Genomic DNA, 6,000 nt, shown 5'->3' on the forward strand with positions numbered 1-6,000 from the left:
TTGCAGAAGCCAATAGCACTTCAGGTTGTTTTATGTTAAGAAAGTAATATTTCATATGATTATCCAGCAGTGATTAATCATCGTGGTTATTTGCTGATGTGACTCAAGGTCCTTGGTGGAGTTTCTGTGCCCAGAAAACACTTTCATTATTGGTAGAGCTCTGTTTTATCCTGGCCTTAATAAGTCATGCACAAACTGCCTTTTTCATTAGCTTCAGAGATACACAATGCAGGGGATATTTAACACTCTGCCCTAATAGACGATCAATCGGTGTACTCAGAAGAAGAGATGTTTCTCTTTGCTCATGACCTTGATTAGGAAAATCAATACAGCATTAATAGCACCTCAACAGATTAGACTACCACATTATTGTGCTTGCCATGGTCAGTATTGCCAGATGAGCACTTTTACTGGTTAAACATGCTGAAACTGCTAAATATAGTTACAGGCAATACCCATTAGTACTTTTTTTATTCGATTTCTAAACTGTAATTGGAAGAGCTGCACTAAGACTCATTAAAAAATAGCAAATCATTATTGTAAAATCTTAGTTTGATGCAACTGGCCAAACAGATGGCTAGTGCTTCGAAAAGTGTTAGAATTGTTTATTGTGATTATTGCTGAAAATAAATATAGCTGTTTAACGATTATTGATGTCTTCTATCATATTGTTGCAAACTTTTTCTAATAAGGCAGTAGAGGCTGTGAAGCTATGCCATGTGCTCAAGACAGGGTTTTTTTTACTTTCTAAAGACATCTGTATATAATTGTATGCATAAAAACACATTTATGCTGTGTATGAATTAAATAATTTGTTATTTGACTCCTATATTGTCATAGTGCTAAAGCAAAATGGTAAAATATCACCTGGAATTTATTTATTTCTCCAACAAAACAAATATGAAAACCTAGTACAGAAATAATCAATAAGAATAGATAAATAATCACCATGAATATAATGCATTTTTAATAGTCTTTAAAAAGCAGCACATTTGGTTAATGCAAAAACGTTTACAGTCCAAAAAAAAAAAAAGATTAAGCTGAAATTAAATAATATAAATATTGGATCAAAATAGGATTAAAAAAAAATTATGTTGTTGAATTGCTTCTGTTTCTTTTTTTTTGCAAATCGCTTTGTATAAAAGTCTCCTAAATGCATACATGTGAATGAAAAAAGAAATTCACTTTGCAGCTAATTAAAATAAGAATAAAATATTTAAATAAATTGTAAAAAATCAAAAACGTAAGAAAAAAATAAGTTATATAAAAATATATTTAAAAAAAAAAAAAATACTGAAAAGTATATATATATATATATATATATATATATATATATATATATATATATATATATATATATATATATATATATATATGTGATACATTTTTATTATAATTTAACTAACTTTAAGGGATTAATAAGTACTAAAATAATATATAAATAATACTAAAATAACACTGGCTTAAAGCACTCCAATTCTTAGCAACTCCCATTAACAATGGTAAAAATCACAGGTGATCTAGTGACTTCATCTGGATCTCTCTTTCATAACTCTTCAAGCAGTACACAAAAACCTCAAAATCAGCTCCTCAAAAGCCTTCCTGCTGGCTAACAGCACACAGAGTCTCCAGTTCATCATACATTTCTGTCATTGCCTAAAAGAAGTTCATAAAGAACGCTCCCCATTCGCTCCACTCCTTCACCCTTGTCTTTTCCCTTCACTCGTCCCTCTGCTCTGAGCTGATAAGACACGCCAGGGCCCCGCCAGCTGTTTGGGCATACAATTCACATCTCGAGTCGCCGTCAGGTTTTAAACCATGAAAGCGATTGTTTGTGCGAGGAGAGAAAGAGGCTCTGGCCCGCGGGACAGCCGCTCTCTGCCTGACTCCAGCTTTTCCCACTTTTTCTGTGCTCTCGTTCCCCCTCTCTGGTTTCTCTTTTAGCTTGAAGGCAGAGGGGGTGTCAGTTATCCCGTGGTTGGATGAGCAGATATTCAGCGAAGACGGCACTGCATCCAACAGAGCTGAGATGGGAGGACGAGGAGTAAAACGAGCTACTTCATCACATAATTAAAACAGCCATGCTACATTGAAGGAAGCCGGTTTTTCATTGCCACACAACATAAACCCACCAACTGACAATTAAAACACATTATTAGTTTACAAAAGAAGCTGTTTCAATGTTAAGACCATCGCTGTATTTCCATTATGATGAATATTAACCAGAGATTATCACTTCATATAAAATATCCATCAATTATTTAAGAAAGATTTACAATTAGATGTGAGGTGTGATTGGTTATACATATGTTTTTGTATAATACAGTGATATTAATAACTCTAGATTATATGTGTGGGTTAAAGTCATTGATTACGTCTATTTAGTTAATATATATGCATTGGTAATATACAATCTCTTATTCTGGTTTATAATATTTAGTACGAAAGCAAACAGAAAGCTATCATCTAGCAGACGCTTTTAATCATAGCAATCTATAGTGGGCTATAAATACAGTGAGAGTCCCACTGAACAATCTGAGGTGAAGCACACACATCATTTAAATTATTATTAACGATTATTTTCACTGACAAAACAAGCCATATTTAACTATATAAAGAATTATGTGAATATGCAAAGTGATATCATTTTGGATCCATTTATGAATTCTGCTGGTGGTTCAGCCATGAATTTTAGCATTAATATTCTAAATTAGATTTTTGTTTTTCATTGTAGTTTTAGTAATTTTCTTATGTACTTGTCTTGCCTTTATTTGATACATACAGCTTTAATATAGCTTTAATTTCCTTTTATTTTTAATTTTAGTTTCAGCTTATTCCGGTTAGTGTTTTTGTTTACCATTTGCATTTTATTTTTTTTATTTTTTCAGCTTCATTTTGATTAACGGAAACCATCCTTAAACTTGGTCAAATGTTTTATAGACACCATGAAATCACACACACAAAAAAAAAATTATTTGTTGTACAGGATCATATTAATGCATTGAGAGACAGAGAGAGCAAGCAAGAGTGGGTGCCTTTGCTGCCTGCATTAGCATGAGAGGGTGGTATCACGTTCCCACTGAATCGGCAAAGCTCATTCTGTACTATTAGGAGCCAGGACGCCCCACTAATGTGGAGTGCAACAGCCCAGGAGAAGGTGATGTGGTGGGGGGTGGAAGCTAATGAGAGGGGAATTGTGCTAGTGAGAGCTGAAAGAGCGTTGGGATAGGCCAAATGAGGGAAAGCCGAGCTGTCCTGGGTGATCGAAAGAGCCCTTGAGGGGGTGTTTAACAGGAGCAAGAAGGATCGTCTGAGGTGAGCCGAGAGCACCGCTGACCTTCATGTTCGAGCAGGCGCTCCGGATCAGCTTTCTGGTGACAGAGAGGCGTGCTTCACTGCAGAACGGGACATGCGGTCAGGCCCTGCTGACTCCAACCGCTCCAAATACTTTACTCACAAGTGAGGATGCAGAGGGACAGGAGCCAGGAAATGTTTATGTGTGAATGCCATTGCATTATGTATTCAAATGTGGGTAGCATTTATTGAAAAAATAAAAAAGACTATACACTTTTTAAGCAGAACATCTGACAGAAAGATTGAAATGACAGCAGATGTCAGATGTTACTGGATTATGTTGATTCTCTGCACCTGCGGTTACTCTGCTGGACACCTGTATGAACTCGAGGAGAACTGACTTCATACATCCATGAAAAATCACCATAACGCCACCTGATTAAAAGTTATTTAAAAATATCAAACGCTTGTAAATCTGTGTAACGGTATATCCAATTTTACAACTTTGTCGCAATGACAAAAGCATGAACTCTAAAGGGTTTTAAGACCCACTAATGTTGGTTCTTAAGTACATCTTAGTGTATGTCATTTCATATTGTCTTTGAAATATGATTAATGTGTAAGGACAATCATAAACTAAAAATATACTTTAATATAATTTCTAATTATATTTATATGTAACATTTAGTGCCTAAATATATGTGTATTTACACATGTGTTGTGATGAGGTTGCAATTTAGTACAAATAAAACATTAACTTGTAACATCAAAAACACACTACATGTGTTGTAGTGTAATGAAAATGTTTTAATGCGGTTTAAAGCTGCGGTAGGGAACTTTTGACGCTCTAGCGGTTAATAAACAGAACTGCTTGCGTCTTGCGGAAGAACATCGTAGCCGGAACTACTTCTCTCTGTTTAAGTCTATGAAGAATCACAAAGGTACTGGGTTACTCCGCCGCGGTACCCCCGAAGCAATCGAAAATAGTCAGAATATAAACACTTATTATAGGTGTACCCTAGTGATTCAGGACAAGCTAAAAACATGGTTTGTATTCATGGTGTACTCGCTTATTATGTTAATTTTTCTACATTTTGAACACAAACAAAGTTACGGACCGCAGCTCTGATTGGTTGATTTTTACCGGGAGCACATTACTTTCTGCAAATGGCAATAGGACACTGGGAGGAGCCAGATTATCTTTTCACAGATTATCTGTCTCATATTCTACTGTCAGGACATAATGACAGGTTTAATAAATATGTAAAAAAAAATTTTTTTACAAAAGTTCCCTACAGCACCTTTAAGGTTCAAAAACACATTATTTTCCACATACTGTACATTATTGTTTCTCCTCTATGCCCCGCATTTCTGAAACACATAATTTTTCACAAAGCTCATGGATCTGAAAAGTGAGGTGTGCTCTGATTGGCCAGCTACCCAGTGCATTGTGATTGGCCAAATGCCTCAAGCATGTGACAGAAATATTACGCCCCTTAACATACGGGGATGTGTATCCCGGTCAGAACACCGGTGAAACAAGACAAAAACAATAAAACCCATTACAAACGAGCCATTTGTTGCATCCAGTGGGGACATAATTACTGATTACAATGACTTATACCCTGTTTTTATACATTGCGTTGCATCGCACTGCGTAAACAAAAAACCATGTCTGCATTTGCGATCTGAGAAATTACACACAACAAGCACTACTCTACACTGCTCAAAACTTGCGTTTGAATCATCAGTGGCAAATCCTTTACATATGTAAACGTACTTACAGGCTTTGAGTCTTCTCTCCAGGATCAGGAAACAGTCCTCCGTAAAATGTACTGCACACATCTGAATATTTGAAGGCCAAACAAAGTATTTTTTCGCTTTCACAACGAAACAGCATCTCCACAAAATGGAGCTGGCAGCAACAGCGAAAAGAGGCAGACACCCTTCCTCCAGACTCTAGGACCTTGGTTTCCAAATGAAATACAGAACTTGCTCTCATCTGAAAGGAGGACTTTGGACCAATGGCAACAGTCCAGTTCTTCTTCTCCATGGCCCAGGTAAGACGCCTCTGATGTTGTCTGTGGTTCAGCAAATTCCTTGACACGTCTGTATGCCTTGATCCCAGCCTCAGTCCATTCCTTGTGAAGTTCACGCATCTTTTTCTTCCACACTTTTTCTGTTAACATGCTTGGATACAGCACTCTGTGAACAGCCAGCTTCTTTGGCGATTAATTTTTGTGGCTCCTTGTGAAGGGCGTCAATGATTGTCTTCTGGAAAACTGTCAGATCAGCAGTCTTCCCATGAGTGTGTAGCCTAGTGAACCAAACCGAGAGACCATTTTGAATGCTCAGGAAACCTTGGCAGGTGTTTTGAGTTGATTAGCTGATTGGCATGTCACCATATTCTAATTTGTTGAGATTGCTGGGTTTTTGTTAAATGTGAGCCAAAATCATCGCAATTAAAAGAACAAAGACTTAAACTACTTCAGTCTGTGTGCACGGAATTTAATTAATACACAAGTTTTACAATTTGAGTTGAATTACTGAAATAAATTAACTTTTCCACGACATTATAATTTATTGAGATGCACATCATTTGTTCACTCAAAATCAGAGAGGATTATGGGTAAAAAGTAGTGAACGAATGTAAGGAATGATCTCGCTCACTCAGAATTTGGATAGCTCTACAAAATGGCCAACACC

Source organism: Carassius gibelio, chromosome A13, assembly GCF_023724105.1.
Source record: "Carassius gibelio isolate Cgi1373 ecotype wild population from Czech Republic chromosome A13, carGib1.2-hapl.c, whole genome shotgun sequence".
Classification (NCBI taxonomy): Eukaryota; Metazoa; Chordata; class Actinopteri; order Cypriniformes; family Cyprinidae; genus Carassius; species Carassius gibelio.